Raw genomic sequence first — 18777 nt, 5'->3', positions numbered from 1 at the left:
TGACTGTTGGTTCTCACAAGTATAGTAGAATGCAGATTTTGGTCCTCACAAAGATAGCTAGACAGGAACACACACACACACACACACACACACACACAGAAACATTTGAAGAGTGTTCATGGCTCGAAATCATGCTGTTAGAATTAATGAATAACGTCCCCCCTGCCAAAAGGTTGGGCCTACAGATGGCATTACATGGCAATGCACACACACACACACACACACACACACACACACACACACACACACACACACACACACACACACACACACACACACACACACACATCACTTGCATCAGCAGTTTTGAGAATATTGTACATCAGTATGTTTAAATGTCAAACTAGGTCACTTCAGGGCGTCACATGAATTCAAAAATTAATTATCACACAACTGCGTAATAACACTTTCACCTCCTTTATCTCGCACACATAGACGGAGTACAGAGAAGCAGAGAAGCAGAGAGTAGAACGTGGCGCCACAATATCCTGTGTGTTATCCTTAGTTCAGCTGCATTATTAAAAGATAAGATTATACAATTTAACCTGCATTCAACATTCAATTAACAAAAGGCAGGGATGGCTACGCTCTCACAAACACACACATATGCACGCATGAACGTTATCTCCTTGACCTGCATTAGCAAAGCCGCACACTTCATGACCTGCATCAACTTTTAATGAAGTCTGAGAAACACGATTCCTTTATTCATGCAGGTGAAGTAATGGGAGGACTGCTACAAACACACACACACACACACGCACGCACGCACGCACGCACACACACACACACACACACACACGCACACACGCACACACACACACACACACACACACTGAGTTGTTGGAACCAGTTCCTTTTACAGCAACAGGTGGTGAGACTTAAAACAAGCTCAGCTTTTGTGTCAGCCTTTCTGATTCAGCTGAACACCCGTGAGGTAGTTGAAGGTAGTTGGAGTCTCATTTAAAAGGTAACCACACAGATGTTGTATCACAAATTACTCCTAACTTAAAGGCCACACAGAGCTTTCAGAGCTTTTTACTGACATACTAATTTATTTGAGAACCAATGGTCTTCATGGTCTCTTTATGTGTTGGCTTCTCTACATTGCTCAAAAAAGTATATGTATGTTTTTTCTTTTAAGTTTGTCTTAGTTTTGTTCAAATGTTTTTATATAGCGCCAATTAACAGCAACAGTCGCCTCAAGGTACTCTATGTTGTAAGGTAAAGACACTACAATAATGCAGAAAAAACCCCATCGATAAGATGACCTGCTATGAGCAAGAACTTGGCGACAGTGGGGAGGAAAAACTCCCTTTTAACAGGAAGAAACTTCTGCCAGATCAGGATCAGAGAGGGGCAGCCACAGAGAGGGGCAGCCATCCGTCTTTCTCCTGAATCCAAGCTGTTTTTTGTTTGGTTGCTTTTCTCCAAACCACTCAGTAATGATTGCCAGTGTAAAATTCATGTGAAACATAAGCCACAGTGCTGATTTCTCATGAGAGATTAATGTTTTTCACTTCATCAAATAAACACTTTAATTTTAGATTTGGTACATTTGGTACACAAATCTGTGTAAACAGATATCTGCAGGCGGGGGAAAAGATTTCTCTTTTGGATACCAGAAGCTATCTGGTTTTCTCTTGAGGTCTGAGTAGTATTGATGAGTTAATGTGGGATGCTGGCTCATTATTTACAAAGGTGCAGGTCTTACCACTTGTTTTCTTTTAATGTGGCAACTCCTTTCATGGATGTTCTTAAACTGCTAGCTCTGTGCTGCTACTAACCCCGTCTGTACAGCTCTAATTGGCCAATTGGACAGTGGAAACAGCCGTTGATTGAGCACAACAGCAGGCTGATTTGAATAACAAAGACATTGTTGCTTAGTGATGAGTACCCAGACGTCTGGTTTTTGAGAGATGATAAAACTCTGGAGAAAATTTAGAATCAAAAGTCATGCAATGGTGTAAACAGGTGGAGGTGTGGAGATTGCCGTGAACTACTGGTTTGATGACATAAGTCTGGATGTGCTGGTGCAAAACAGTCTCTTCTCATTTTTATGTTCATTTTTATGTATTTCAAATGCCGGTTGAATACAAATAAAATGAAATTTGCAGATATTATAGAGAATCACAGTAAGCGTCAACACAGCGCTGCCTGTTCAAGGTCATTAACTGCTAGCTTTAATGTGACAACTCTAAGAGCCAAACTGTGTATTTTTCATAGTCAACACAAAGTCTCTGTATTTCCATGACTTCCTTTTTCTCTGTTTTGAATGAGAACTGTGATAGTAATAGCTGTTGGCAGAGTGTGACATTAAATGCAGTTATGCGATGCTGCCACAAAAGGCTGTTTGTCTTCAACAGTTATTTTTCTGCTCTGTGTGGATGAGCAAGAAACCTTATTAGGAGTGTTCAGAGTGAGGTGTCAAGGAAGACAAAAGCGCCACACACATGCAACAATGAAAGGTTTCTTTTAAAAGACAAGACAAGCACTTAATGTCGGTAAAATGAGACTCTTTCGTGGCTCTATCAAGCTGGTGTTAAACTCTTTAACATGAAAATGGGATGGACACACCTTTAAGGACTTTGTATCTCTCAGCAGGGGAGAGTTTTGTAATTAGAAAGGAGAGATTTAGTTACTTAATCATGGCTAAATTGAATTTGAGCGTTTAATTGTAAAGACATTGAGAATAACTCAAGGGATGGTTGTGTCAGACTGAATAATGAAGCAAAGCCAAATGCTAATTCATTATGAGAGCTAGGCAAGAGATAGCAGGTGACCTTAAAACTTTTCCTATCGGACCCAAGCAGCAGGGAGACAAAAGAGACAGAAACCATGTGCATAGTGAATGAACAGCAGAACCTGGAGCGCTCAGGGGTCACGTCTGAGAAAACGCAGCCGAGAAAGTAAATTAAAGAAGGAGAAATGGAAAGTGAAAGGGCAGCGTGAAGAAAACAGGGCAAAAGTGTGAGGAAGAATAATTCATCACGAAGGAAAAAGTGAAGGAAAGAGAAACAGCAAGTGAAAGAAGGAGGAGGCTGAGGCCGCAGAAGTGTTGTACTTTTCACCTGCATGTTATTTGGCCTGCAGCAGCCGCCTGCTTGTTCATTATTGACTGGAATCATGCCCTTTACTTTACGCTGTACATGGGAGGCTTCACCAGCGGCCAGCACCTTAAAGGCCTAATAACCTCACAGAACACACGCTGAATGATACTGGAAGTAAGACCATTAACTTCAGTTTCTGAGCGACCTCTAATGCAACATGAGCCTCCGTACTGCAATTCAAGACTTTAATAAGGACTGGTGTTTTATTGTGTGTGTGTGTTTGTGTGTGTAGCTGAGCATGGATGTGCGTGTGTGTGGGCAGACGTGGGCGGTGTGGATGTGACTCTCTGCCCTTGTCCGTGCAATCACCTCATTCGCGATCGAGCAATCTAATAAAAACAATCCGCCATGCTGGACCTCATTCTTAACCTCAAGGTTGACTATTGCCCTCTCTCTCTCTCTCTCTCTCTCTCTCTCTCTCTCTCTCTCTCTCTCTCTCTCACACACACACACACACACACACACACACACACACACACACACACAAACATGTATTCACACAAAAGCGCGTGCAGACACTTGTGCACACACTGACATCAAAAGCTCTTTCAGCAAGCCCACATACCCCCGGTCATTGTCTCAATCAAATCCTTTCATTGCACAAGAATCTTTCCTCTTTTCACGCGTCTCCTCCGGTGGACACATAATGCTCAAATTTTGCTCCCTGAAGCTTGATCCTTTCACATATATCTTATTCCTCCATGATTGGTATTGGTGAGAATACAACAGTGCTCACAAAATTGAGGGCTGATCTGCAAGAAGCTGAAAAAAATTCTGAAACAAAGAAAACTGTTGATTTTTACCAACCTGCACATCAAGATGTAAAAACAACTTTGGGGTATGAGCGCCTCATATAGTTAACACAATAAGTGCACTATCCTACAGATGATAACACATTCTTTTGGTAAATATTTGGTACTAAGGGGTAGAGTTGCCAATAATACATAAATAAATAATGTCATGGCTAGACGGTCCTCACTGATCGTCTTGCCAATTTGTTGTGGTGTTTGTGTGTACTGTGTCGTGTTCTCCTCTCCATCCTGGGCATGTGTTTTTCTGCTGGAACATGTACTTCCGGAAGCTGTGGCACGGAACGGCAGTTGACCGGAGGGGAGTGTCCTAAGCTAGAATCATCGCACCTGTGCAGAATTACCTTGCCAGCGCAGACGTATTTAACGGGGCGGTTGAGTCACAACCAACGCTGGAACGTTGAACTAAACCGGGTAGCGTAGTCATGATTAGCATACCCGGTTTGTGAAGGAGAGGACGTTTTCGTTATTGAGCGTGTGTTTTTTCTCATCTGCCTCCAGGGTTCAAGGATTGGAGGAGGAGCCGGCACCAGGAGTTGTTGTGGATTATTACTGCACTGTCACCGTGAGGAGAGGTCGCCGTATCACTGCACTGCCCTTTTTGGATTATAGACTCGAACTGTTAACTCACCTTTTCACTGTAAATAAATCCACTGTCATTCTGCAAGGAGTCTCGCACCTGAGTCCTTTAATCCAATTCACCATGACAGAACGTTCCAGCCAAGTGGACTCAGCGGACTCGGCACCTTGGCGGCGCGAGCTGTCGCTCCAGGCGGCGCTACTAGAACGCCATGAGAACATGTTACAACATTTCTCCAAGGAGCAATCAGCGCTAATCCAGGTTGTGACAGAGCTAAAAGGTATGTTGCTATCTCCACCTGGAGCTGCTGGGGGGCCTTTACCAGTGCCACCTCCGATCAACGTCGCTGCTGCTTGCCCACTGCCCCCCTCCCCTCCTCTGCCACGGCGTGAACATTTGTTGCCAGTCCCAGAAAAATTTTCCGGAGATTTGGACAAGAGTAGGGGATTTTTAATGCAGTGTGCCCTCACGTTTAGGCAGCAGCCTCAGGCTTACGCCACTGATTGTTCTAAAATCACCCTGATGGTGGAGCTGTTGACAGGTCGAGCCTTGCAGTGGGCACAAGCGGTCCTAAACTCCCAGCCTCAGATTTCCTACACTGATTTTTTGAGCAAATTTCGAAGTGTTTTTGATAAAGGAACTAACCCTGACAGTGCGGCACATAGGATGTTTGTTTTGAAACAGGGCCGGAGGAGTGTCGCTGACTTTTCGGTGGATTTCTGGATTCTTGCTGAGGAGACTGGTTGGGAGGAGACGGCGCTCCGGGGAGCTTTCTTGAACAGTCTGAACGAGGGACTGAAGCGTGAGTTGGCTTCCAAAGAATTGCCTAAAACCTTGAGTGCATTGATTAATTTATGTATTAAGTTGGACGATCACCTTCGGGAGTTCAGCAAGCGGACACCGGGAGGCGCTGGGTGGCAGACTGGATTACCGGCCCTGGAGTGGAAGGGGACGGACCCGCGGTCAGCGGAAGAGGAGGAGCAGCCGATGCAGTTAGGCGGAGCACGGTTGAGCTCCACAGATTGGAGGAAGAGACGCCAGACGGGTGAGTGTTTTGCATGTGGAAAGAAGGGACATTTTGCTGACGCATGCCCCTCTCGGGGAAACGACCAGGCCCGTCAGTAGCTGTGGGAGTACTGACGGGTGCGACCATGAACATTGCTCCCCATCTGAGTTGTTCTGCTAAGTTGGTTTTTCAATCTCACACTCACCAGTGCCGTGCATTAGTGGACTCTGGAGCTGAACAGAATTTTTTGGATGAATCGCTCGCTAGGCAGTTGGGCTTCCCCGCGGTTCCTCTCCGGGAGCCTCTTCAGGTTTCAGCTCTTAACGGCAGCCCGTTAGCGGCAATAACCCATCGCACTGTTGATCTGACTTTAGTTCTTTCTGGTAACCATGTTGAGAGAGTTTCCCTGTTTCTGTTTAAAGCCCCCGGCACCCCATTGGTCTTGGGGTTCCCATGGCTCAAACAGCACAATCCGCAGATCGACTGGGCTCAGGGACGCGTGACAGGCTGGAGCGAGTGGTGCCATGAACATTGTTTACGTGCAGCGGTGCCCAGTTTAGTGCCCCTAAATCCGGCGGCTCAGGTGAAGGCACCCGATCTCTCAGCCGTCCCTCCAGAGTACCACGACCTGGCTCAAGTATTCAGCAAAGACCTAGCAGTGTCTCTCCCGCCTCATCGCCCTTATGATTGCGGGATAGATCTGCACCCTGGCGCCCCATTACCCACCAGCCGGCTTTACAGCATCTCAAAGCCTGAACGTGAGACCATGGAGCGCTACATTACAGACTCTCTCGCTGCCGGCTTGATTCGCCCATCTACATCCCCTCTGGGGGCTGGATTCTTCTTTGTACAGAAGAAGGACAGGTCTCTCCGCCCCTGTATTGATTTTCGAGGCCTGAACAAGATCACCGTCAAGAACAGATATCCCCTCCCTCTTCTTGTCTCAGCGTTTGAACTACTCCAAGGGGCGACTATCTTCTCTAAACTCGATCTCCGTAATGCATACCACCTGGTTCGTGTTCGTGAGGGGGATGAATGGAAGACGGCATTTAACACCCATTTGGGGCACTTCGAATATCTGGTCATGCCATTCGGACTCACCAACGCCCCTGCTGTCTTCCAAGCAATGGTTAATGATGTGCTGCGTGACTTTATTAATCATTTTGTGTTTGTCTATTTAGACGACATTCTCATCTTCTCTAAGACTCGAGCCGAACATGTGAAACAGGTGCGACTGGTGCTGCAGCGTCTGCTGGAAAATCGACTTTTCGTCAAGGGTGAGAAATGCCAGTTTCATGTTCAGTCTGTGCTGTTTTTGGGGTTTATTGTGGAGGAGGGGCGGCTACGAGCCGATCCTGCTAAGGTGAAGGCAGTGGTGGAGTGGCCCGAACCCAAGACGCGTCGAGAACTGCAAAGGTTTATTGGGTTCGCCAACTTTTACAGGAGGTTCATCAGGAACTTTAGCCAGGTGGTTTCTCCCCTCACACAACTCACTTCTCCCAAACTGCCCTTTCTATGGTCTAGTTCCGCGCAGCAGGCATTTGCTCGTTTGAAACAACTGTTTTCCTCTGCTCCCATTTTGATCCAGGCTGACCTCACCCGACCATTTGTGGTGGAAGTGGACGCATCGGATTCGGGGGTGGGGGCCGTTCTCTCCCAGCGGGTGGGTGGCAAGCTGCATCCATGTGCCTACTTCTCTCGACGGCTGACCCAAGCGGAACAGAATTACGACGTGGACGATCGGGAGCTCCTCGCCATCAAGCTGGCCCTGGAGGAATGGAGGCACTGGTTGGAGGGAAGTGAACACCCCGTTGTGGTTTGGACGGACCATAAGAACTTGGCGTATATCCAGGCAGCTAAGCGTCTTAACGCACGTCAAGCCAGGTGGGCCCTGTTCTTTACACGTTTCAATATCACTATAACCTACAGACCAGGATCACGCAACACAAAACCCGATGCTCTCTCACGCCAATTTGCACCACACACGGATGACGGAGAGAAGCAAAGACCCATTCTGCCCGCCACTTGCATCGTGGGAGCTACGTTGCGGCCTGCCCTATCTGCGCTCGCAATAAGACCCCCAGTGCCCCCCAGGCCGGTCTCTTGCACCCTCTGCCAGTCCCCAAGCGCCCCTGGTCGCATGTTGCTTTGGATTTTGTCACTGGTCTACCGTCGTCATCAGGTAACACGACCATACTAACTGTTGTAGATTGTTTTTCCAAGGCGGCGCACTTTGTGGCGTTGCCCAAACTCCCGACTGCCTTAGAGACGGCTCGGCTCCTTACCGAGCATGTTTTTCGGTTACATGGGATTCCACAAGACATTGTTTCTGATCGGGGCCCCCAGTTTACTTCCCGGGTCTGGAGGGCGTTTTGTTCAGGACTAGGGGCCCGTGTGAGTTTGTCTTCAGGTTTTCATCCTCAGACGAACGGTCAGGCGGAGAGGGCGAATCAGGAGTTGGAAACCATGTTACGCTGTGTGGTTTCCTCGAACCAATCCACCTGGAGTGACCAGTTGGCTTGGATTGAGTACGCCCACAATTCCAGCACGTCGGCAGCCACTGGCGTGTCTCCGTTTGAAGCGTCGCTGGGGTACCAGCCACCATTACTTGCCATCACTGAAGGTGAGCTGGCCGTTCCCTCTGTTCAGCATCATATGAGACGCTGCAGGTGGGCGTGGCGCGCCACCAAGGCGGCTCTGTTGAGGACGACGGCGCAGAATAAGAGGTTGGCCGATCGTCACCGCACTCCGGCCCCTGCCTATCGTGTTGGACAGCAGGTGTGGCTCTCTTCCAGGTATATTCCCTTACGAACTGAATCCAAGAAGTTGGCCCCGCGTTTTATTGGGCCCTTTTCGATCCAAGCTGTGTTGAATCCGGTGTCTGTTCGTTTGGCCCTTCCTCGCAACATGAGGATTCATAATGTGTTTCATGTTTCCCAGGTGAAACCGGTCCGGACCAGCCCTTTGTGCCCGCCTTCTAGGCCCCCGCCGCCCGCCCGGGTTGTTGCCGGCGCTCCTGCTTATGCCATCACGCGGATTATGGATGCCAGGCGTCGCGGTAGGGGCTTCCAGTTTTTGGTGGATTGGGAGGGGTATGGTCCGGAAGAGCGTGCTTGGGTGCCGCGGTCTGCGATTCTGGATGATGCTATGGTGAAGGAATTCCGCCGCCGGCACCCTGACAAATTTGGTCGGTCGCCGGGGGGCTCCCGTTAATGGGGGGGTACTGTCATGGCTAGACGGTCCTCACTGATCGTCTTGCCAATTTGTTGTGGTGTTTGTGTGTACTGTGTCGTGTTCTCCTCTCCATCCTGGGCATGTGTTTTTCTGCTGGAACATGTACTTCCGGAAGCTGTGGCACGGAACGGCAGTTGACCGGAGGGGAGTGTCCTAAGCTAGAATCATCGCACCTGTGCAGAATTACCTTGCCAGCGCAGACGTATTTAACGGGGCGGTTGAGTCACAACCAACGCTGGAACGTTGAACTAAACCGGGTAGCGTAGTCATGATTAGCATACCCGGTTTGTGAAGGAGAGGACGTTTTCGTTATTGAGCGTGTGTTTTTTCTCATCTGCCTCCAGGGTTCAAGGATTGGAGGAGGAGCCGGCACCAGGAGTTGTTGTGGATTATTACTGCACTGTCACCGTGAGGAGAGGTCGCCGTATCACTGCACTGCCCTTTTTGGATTATAGACTCGAACTGTTAACTCACCTTTTCACTGTAAATAAATCCACTGTCATTCTGCAAGGAGTCTCGCACCTGAGTCCTTTAATCCAATTCACCATGACAAATAAAAATCGATACTCAGATATTAATCAATGCTAAAATTAATACCGGAGTCACTCATTTACAACAAACAGTGTAAACAACTTCACACAAACAAGTAGACACAAAGCTCTTCCCCTCAATAACAGGTGAAATACTGGACATTCATAACACTGAAACACTATCAGAGGTCTGTAAAGGTCCCGTTTCAACAGCATGGAAGTGCACATGTCAATATTAGCCATCTAACTATTAGCAGTTAACCAATAGCCACACTAGCCACCTGTTATCCTTAACGTGGTAGCTAGTTGACTTTAGTTAAATAAAAGATAAATAATTACTGTAGGCTGAACAGATCACGGGTGGAATATTGAGCCGTGACAGAGCAGATTACGGACATGTGGAGAATGGGCACAGTCAGAAGTTTCTCACTGTGCAGACCAGCAAGAAAACCATAGATGAATGTGTGGAGAACTAATCCAAGCAAATAAAGAGAGAAATCTGGAGCACAGCAGCCGAATCAGACAACTTCAGTCTTGAAGAGCTGAGGAGAAAAGCTGTAGACTGAGGTGGAGCAGTGAGAACAGTGGGTGAGATAGACACTGCAGGGAAGATGTGAACAAGATGATAAACTTTTCTACTTTTGCAATAATTTTTCAAAATGTGTTTCGTATTTTTTTAAAGCCAGTTGTGAGGTCAGTTTTAAAATACAGGCAGCGTCTGGTTCAATTTTTCAAAATAAGACTTGCTTGCAATTACTTCTGTTCTTGCAGGATGGGGTCAAAATCAGAGGTGTGGACTCGAGTCACATGACTTGGACTCGAGTCAGACTCGAGTCATTAATTTTATGACTTTAGACTTGACTTGAAAAAATGTTCTAAGACTTGTGACTTGACTTGGACTTTTACACCAATGACTTGGGACTTGAATTGGACTTGAACCGGTTTACTTGAAAAGACTTGATATTTTACCCCAAATATAAAATTTAACATGCATATTATATAGAGATTGAAAATGTGACGTCATTCACGGGTAGAACCGCAAAGGATTCTGGGAACTCGTGGCAAGCGGTCAAGCGGTACTAGCGCACGCAGGCTTTCAATTAAAATCAGTCACACAGCGATAAAAAGAAACACAAAAATGTCAAGAAGCTGTTGTGTTATTAACTGCAATAGCCGGTCGCATGACAGCCACGGGAAGCCGACGGGTAAAGAGATCGGTTGTTATCGGATTACGTCGTTGAAGAGAAATTGTTCGAGCCATGTTTCCGAAGTAACAAAGAGGCGACGGATGGTCTGGATTGCAGCCATTCAAAGACCAAATATAACGTCCCAGAACCCTCCAGCTCACAGGTTAGTCTGCTCCAAGCATTAACACGAAGGTCAGTGTTTTTTAGTAGTTAATACGTCATTTTCATAACATAATTGGTGATATAGGTTACAAGCAAGTCTGTCGCTGAACAGAAATTGTTGCGCTATGCTCCTTTATTTATTGTGCATAAATAGTGAATTGTCCTGACACGATATTGCGTTTCGCTTCTGTTATTATGGTACATTGACAAAAACACATACTTTTATTCACAGGATAAAACAGGTTTTTTGTATCACTAATTGCCCAGTACGATTACAGCATACAATATTATTGTCACTGCTACATTTCTGTGATGCTACCAGAAATGATTTCCACTGCTAATTAATTACCATTGAGCTCAAAGGTCCTATTAATAAACGGTTAACGAATGTGTATTTATGACGACGATTTGTGAGACTGGTAAACTTATGATACTTACGATGGTCTTTACTTTCTACACGGTGCATTTCAAGGTCCTGCACCCATCCGGCGGTAAACTGTACCTGGGCTTGTTGCAGTGACCTGAAGTTACTAAACTTCATGAGTGTATGCACTCACTCCAAGAACCGTATGATTATAAATATGCATATAAATATGCTACGATGAGATAGCTGACTTCATCTAACTAGCAAATGTTGTCCAGGCTACGTTGGTGATACAGTTTTTTTTAATGTGTATATTTTTGTCATGCGATTTTAAAGCCGGTCCTACAACCGCATCCAAGAATAACATGCAGCTTATCTCAGAACTGTTGGTGAAAATTATTCTTGGAGCTAGGTTTAATTGAGCTGCATTTTAAAGAGGTGCAATTTCACAATTTGTGTATATTTTCTAAGTTCACTATTTTGTCATGTGTTGAGAAAAACACAGATTTAAAAATTACATGGTCTAATATTTACATTTAGCATAACTGCAACATTATTTTTTCGTTGTTTTTTTTTTTTAAAGACTCGAAAGGACTTGAAATTCAAAGTTTCAGACTTGTGACTTGACTCGGACTTTTACACCAGTGACTTGAGACTCGACTCTGACTTGCCTGACATTACTTGAGACTTGACTTGAGACTTGAGGATAAAGACTTGAGACTTACTTGAGACTTGCAAAACAATGACTTGGTCCCACCTCTGGTCAAAATTTTCAAAAACTGTATCAAGCATTGAGTATTTTCCTGGATATTGGTATTGAGTTTGAAAGTCTAGTACCTTGACCACCCTGGAGGGAAAACAACTGTACAGATTCTTCAGTGTCAGAGAAACACAGTCATTCACTTACAGTCACACTTTCTAGCCATCTGACAAATTCATCTTTTTAGCTCCAGTTTTGGTCTCTACCATCTCCAGGAAATCTTTAGCCCAGTGCTAAAGGTCACGTTAGAGCTTGTTCATTGACAGGCAAAAAGAAAAAAAAAAAAGAAAAAAAAAGAGCTTGTTCATTGAAAGGAAAGTGTGCTGCTGATGTAAATGAGCTGAATGAGAAATTGGGGCCGGGTAGAGGAACCTGGTACTTTTTAGAGTATAAATCAAATTGGTTCCGGTATTGGTTTAAATGTCAAAGGTACCCAGCCCACACATAATAATGCTGAGTTGTAAGGCTTAAAATAGGCATTCATGTTCATTAAACATTCTGATCTCAGCTCTTTCAGGTCTATGTTAGGTTTAGTTAAAAAGTCTCACATGTGTGGAGGAGTAACTTCTATTTTCTGAGAGTACAGGGTGTTTCAAAAAGAAGCAACCAATTTAAAAAGGCAATATATTTAAAAGTAATGAGCATAGAAGCTTGTGGTAAATTTTTAAATACAATATTAGTTTTTACATGTAAACCTTACAATGTTCTCAAGTGCTCAGTGTTTCCCCTTCCAGACAGACATATGTCCACACAACAGTCAAACTCGCAAAAGCACGTCTGCTCGGAAAAGTATGGTAATTGGCATAGATGTGGGCGAATAAGTCTTTTTCTTTAATGTGGATTTATCACAGACATTTCAGATAAGCTCGCTTCTACCACTAAATAAAGGTGTTTGGAAAGTCAGTTGTCTTCTTTACAAGCTCTGTGCCCACCTACTATAACATGGAATAATGGGAAAAAAAGTTAAAATAAAATACAACTTGTACAAAAAACAATTTTCTTTTGTAAAGATTTTGTTTCCAGCAATGATCTCATCCTCTTCATTCTTTTTCATCACCTTCTTCCCCACGGGTGGCTGAAAACTATCACGTTGCCAGCATGTCCACTCACTGGAAAAACACATCTGCAATAAGCACCTGTCAACACAGAGGCCAAACAGTTCCACCCACATTCTCCCACTTTCCTGTCACACTCTCGGCCCTTTCTGTCCTAAATATCCCTCTGACGAGCCTTTCACTACATCACTTTAATCTCCTCCTGTTTAATTTTATGTCGCGCTTGCCTTCTTCATCCTTCTATTCGTGACATTCTCTTTCTCTTATCTAACTTCTCATTGATTCAACAGTGTCTCATTTCCAGTCTTGGTCTTTTCACACACTACGCAGACTTGGCAGCAGAGAGGACAGCGATATTATGCTTCAGGTAGTTGGCAAGCGTCTGCACTTAAAGGGTCATACTGATGGTGGGAAGGTGGGAATAAGTGCATGTCTTTGTATACGTGTGTGAAGGCTGGCTCATTACCAGTGGCGATTATAGAAAGAGGGTAAAGCAACAGGAATAGAGGTAGCTGAAGAGTCCGTGAGTGCAGAAAAAACTCTCAGACACAAACAGCAAGTTTGCCTGTATGCTTGGAGCTATCTGCCTGCCAGCAGTGTCTGAGTGAGTTCTTTTTCCTGTTTAGTTTTCAGGAAGACAAGACCGAGCAGCGATAAAGTTAGAAACCCAAACAAGTTAATGAGGAGCAGGAAGTAATGAGCTGATTCCATGATTAGAGGCATAATTCATCTGTACACTGAACACCCCACTCCTCCCAGATTGAGCTTCATATTTATGTATCTATTCCAGATCTATCTGAGTGGTATTAACATGAAGTGGCTTGTGTGCTCATGCTTCACTGCTGCTCCTTTGCTCATGGTTCAGGCAACCATTAAAAAATGGCCATGAAATGACCACCTATCCTTCACTTTCATTGTTGAGGAGACAGACAGAAAAACCAGCCAGCCATGATGTCCAGAGGGGAAGATTCAGGTAAAGGTAATTGCTTAGCAAGAGAATGAAACAGGAGATAGGATCAGGAGGAAAGGGAGAGAGGTGACAGTCTATAATTGGAAATGGAGAAAGGAGGAAGATGGTGGAAAAGGAATGAGACTGAGAACGAGGCGGGGGGTGTTAGATTCAAAGAAAAAGGGGGGGGGGGGCTGATAGCTAAAGCACCTAAGACATACTTGCCATATGCCCCCTGCCACAACACACACACACACACACACACACACACATTGCCATATGCCCCCTGCCACAACATGACATAACACATGACCACGCATGACACGTTACCACACATGGCATCCTGCAGTGTAGCATGGGTAAAGTAGAGCTATTCATGTCTCAGACCAGAGTGAACAAACAAGTCCTCACTTCAGCTGTTTTTCAGCCAGGTTATCATTTCAGATAAAAAAACAGACTGCAGACTGTGAGCAGAGCGCATAACTCATGTAGGTAATGTAATGAGCGATGTTATAACTAGAAGAGTCGGGCGATGTGAAACATGACAGCATTCCATCAGTGAAGGTTTATTAACATTCATCACTTGGTCAGCTTGTGAAGCCTTTTTAAATACCTCTAGCTGAGTGCACAATTCAGATAGGCGATAGTAAGAAAGCATGATCACACACACACACACACACACACACACACACACACACACACACACACACACACACACACACACACACACACACACACACACACACACACACACGCATAACCTCTCTTGTTCACTCTCTTTTCTTTCCTGCAAGTATCTAAGGGCAAGTAGGGAGCCTTGTCAGGATGGGTAGTCGTCAACCCTTAAGCCCAGCAAACGTGTACTGTTGCATTTCAAGTGTGTCTGCGCTCTATTTGAAAAAATCACAGTGGCTGTTGAGGACAAGATGTACATGCCCATGTGTGTGTGCGCGTGTGTTCTGCACAAGTTAACATACCCAGGGCTGAAGCGTGGTCCCTGATCCCTCCTCATCTGTCCAGCTGTGTGCGTATGTGAATCTGTTTTCCTGTTCTCGTTGCCCGCAAGTTTCTGACGCCGCTCCGCACGTGCGAGCCCTCCGAGCCTCAGGTCTCCCTCAGTCTGTCTCACTCTCAGACCTTGGCATCAGCAGCTGTACCAAACGTACCACTCATCCCCCTCTTCTCTCTCTCCTTCTCCCTCCCTCCCTCCCTCCCTCCCGCAGGCACGCTCGTGTGTACGCGCCTCCGTTCACTCCTTGTTGATTAACGTCCCAAAATAAGAAGGGGGGCTCACGCTGAGACTTTTCTCTCTTTCAGCCGGTCCTCATCAGCTGGTCAGGGTAGCCTTCATCTCCCTCCGGTATGGCTGTGGGATTATGAGGAAAAGAGAGGGAGGAATGGGGAAAGGAGCGTGCTGTTGCTGTTGCCTCTGCCTCCTTCAGTATGAGCGCCTCTCTCTCGTTTAGCATGCTTTTCATCTCTCTCTCTCTCTCACCTCTCTCTCGCTGCTCTCTCGCTCTTTATCTCTCCCCAACCCCCTCCCTCCCTCACTTTTCTCAGTCACTCTCTATCTGCTACTGCTCAGGCTGTTAGGATTCACAATTCAGTGTGCTGCCGAGCGTATGGCTGAGGGAGCCTCTAAACAACAGGGCTGGATAAAGAATAAAAAGAATGACAGCAAAGATTAGAAGACAGAAAAACAGCAGATGTATTTGTAAGAATAGATAAGAGGATTAGTAGTGCTCCTACTACTACTGCTAGTACTGCAGTCATTTAGAAAACAGTAATATTAAAGGTAATTCTAAGACTTTTCTAATAATCCAGCAAACATGGGTTGTACATGTAAATCACAGTTAACCGAGCTCAATTTGCCAGTATTTTAATTTACTCCTTTACACGATTCGTAGTCGTTTCCTACATCATCTAGGTTGCTCTCTTTTTATCACTGATTGCACTGAATGATAACAGCCTTGCGAGGGTGCCAGCAGGTAGAGGAAAGTGCCAACTGACAATGTGCATGGGCTTGATAACAAATGATAAGGGCCATTCACTGCTGTGGCTACATCTGAATCAGATGGTGAGGTATACAGTGGGGCAAAAAAGTATTTAGTCAGCCACCGATTGTGCAAGTTCCCCCACCTAAAATGATGACAGAGGTCAGTAATTTGCACCAGAGGTACACTTCAACTGTGAGAGACAGAATGTGAAAAAAAAATCCATGAATCCACATGGTAGGATTTGTAAAGAATTTATTCGTAAATCAGGGTGGAAAATAAGTATTTGGTCAATAACAAAAATACAACTCAATACTTTGCAACATAACCTTTGTTGGCAATAACAGAGGTCAAACGTTTACTATAGGTCTTTACCAGGTTTGCACACACAGTAGCTGGTATTTTGGCCCATTCCTCCATGCAGATCTTCTCGAGAGCAGTGATGTTTTGGGGCTGTTGCCGAGCAACACGGACTTTCAACTCCCGCCACAGATTTTCTATGGGGTTGAGGTCTGGAGACTGGCTAGGCCACTCCAGGACTTTCAAATGCTTCTTACGGAGCCACTCCTTTGTTGCCCGGGCGGTGTGTTTTGGATCATTGTCATGTTGGAAGACCCAGCCTCGTTTCATCTTCAAAGTTCTCACTGATGGAAGGAGGTTTTGGCTCAAAATCTCACGATACATGGCCCCATTCATTCTGTCCTTAACACGGATCAGTCGTCCTGTCCCCTTGGCAGAAAAACAGCCCCATAGCATGATGTTTCCACCCCCATGCTTCACAGTAGGTATGGTGTTCTTGGGATGCAACTCAGTATTCTTCTTCCTCCAAACACGACGAGTTGAGTTTATACCAAAAAGTTCTACTTTGGTTTCATCTGACCACATGACATTCTCCCAATCCTCTGCTGTATCATCCATGTGCTCTCTGGCAAACTTCAGACGGGCCTGGACATGCACTGGCTTCAGCAGCGGAACACGTCTGGCACTGCGGGATTTGATTCCCTGCCGTTGTAGTGTGTTACTGATGGTGACCTTTGTTACTTTGGTCCCAGCTCTCTGCAGGTCATTCACCAGGTCCCCCCGTGTGGTTCTGGGATCTTTGCTCACCGTTCTCATGATCATTTTGACCCCACGGGATGAGATCTTGCGTGGAGCCCCAGATCGAGGGAGATTATCAGTGGTCTTGTATGTCTTCCATTTTCTGATGATTGCTCCCACAGTTGATTTTTTCACACCAAGCTGCTTGCCTATTGTAGATTCACTCTTCCCAGTCTGGTGCAGGTCTACAATACTTTTCCTGGTGTCCTTCGAAAGCTCTTTGGTCTTGGCCATGGCGGAGTTTGGAGTCTGACTGTTTGAGGCTGTGGACAGGTGTCTTTTATACAGATGATGAGTTCAAACAGGTGCCATTCATACAGGTAACGAGTGGGGGACAGAAAAGCTTCTTACAGAAGACGTTACAGGTCTGTGAGAGCCAGAGATCTTCCTTGTTTGAGGTGACCAAATACTTATTTTCCACCCTGATTTACGAATAAATTCTTTACAAATCCTACCATGTGAATTCATGGATTTTTTTTTCACATTCGGTCTCTCACAGTTGAAGTGTACCTCTGGTGCAAATTACTGACCTCTGTCATCATTTTAAGTGGGGGAACTTGCACAATCGGTGGCTGACTAAATACTTTTTTGCCCCACTGTATGTCATTTTGGGCTAGAGTTGCATTTGTGAAAAGTCCAACTCCAAATTCTTTGAGACCTAGCCTCAAGTACCCTCGGTGCAGAGGTCCAATCTCCTCTTCTTATTAGCATTGACCTAGGAACAACTGCAATTCATCATGCTAAACAGTGGGAATGTGAAAGGTGACCTTTAAATCTTAAAATAAAGGCATGAAGGTGTTGCATCCTGCTGCAGCAGCTCTATACCAAATGCACCGAGCTGCTCCTGATTAAAGACAAATGGTGAGTATAATATACAAAAAGAGGATTTATGATGAAATGTCATTCTTCCAGTGAGTTTGTTCTTTTTAATCACCTCCCCCATTTTGCCTGGAGCATGCAGAGAGAGGGAGCGAATGAGAGAGGAGGAAAATAGACATTTTTATTGTTCAGTCCTGTTGCCTTGTCAGGGTAGATCAGATCACAGGGAACTGAGGTTGAAACACACACACACACACACACACACACACACACACACACACACACACACACACACACACACACACACACACACACACACACACACACACACACACACAGAAACCCATTCTTCGAGCCTGACTGCCCCTGAGGTCAGTTAACAGCTCATCACAGGAAAGGAGAAGTCTGGCCTGCGACCCCGAGGCCAGGGGTTGGGCAAGTCATGATGCCTGGTGGAGGCCAAGTCCAGCAAACACCTACCACTCCCACCTCTCAGCCAATCTGACCTGCCTGCCCACACACATACATTAAAACATCAGATCACGTGTTCTTCCTTTGCTGAACCCCCAAAAACATTATAGATAATATTATAGATAACTAAAAAAAAAATTCTTCTTTAACCAGAATGCCTTCTGGGTGAGGTGTTTTGGATATGTCTTACTGGGAGGACTCCCCGGGGTGGACCCAGGACACACTGGAGAGATTTTCCCTGCTTTCGGGCTTGAGATCACCTCAGTGTCCCCCAGGTGAGCTGGAGGAGGTAGCTGGGGACAGGGAGTTTTGGGCATTTCTGTCTAGACTGCATAGATGGATGGATTCTTTTCTTCCTTCCTTAGCAACACTTTCCTCAAGGAGCTATATACTGTAATGTAAAGACTCTCCAGTAATTCTAATACTTGCTGTAGTGTCAATTGATACTATTATGATATCTATGCAAGTGTATTGCATTTACTTGACAAGAAATGAGTCTTTTCTCTGAATTAACAAGATGTCTTAAAATTGTGAAAGAGTCTTCACTGACTTGAAAGCTTGAATTATTTAATGTTCCTCATTATTATAGGTCTCTGCGGTGACCAATAGTTTGCATGTAAGAGGCCAGCTGGTCTGCAAACACTCATAA

General features: G+C 45.4%; 1 protein-coding gene across 1 annotated transcript in view; it reads right to left on the bottom strand.

Annotated features, from left to right (window-relative positions):
* lingo3b (leucine rich repeat and Ig domain containing 3b) overlaps positions 1-14930 on the bottom strand; it is a 47734-nt gene extending 32804 nt beyond the window's left edge. Inside the window, exon 1 of the mRNA XM_026149594.1 lies at positions 14724-14930. The gene's annotated coding sequence lies outside the window, so the exon portion shown is untranslated. The remainder of the gene's footprint in view (positions 1-14723) is intronic.
* Positions 14931-18777: the final 3847 nt, after the last annotated feature.

The sequence above is a fragment of the Astatotilapia calliptera genome, chromosome 18, assembly GCF_900246225.1.
Source record: "Astatotilapia calliptera chromosome 18, fAstCal1.2, whole genome shotgun sequence".
NCBI classification, from domain to species: Eukaryota; Metazoa; Chordata; class Actinopteri; order Cichliformes; family Cichlidae; genus Astatotilapia; species Astatotilapia calliptera.
Note: the sequence above shows the minus strand (reverse complement) of the source record. Positions and strands in the feature narration are given on the sequence as shown.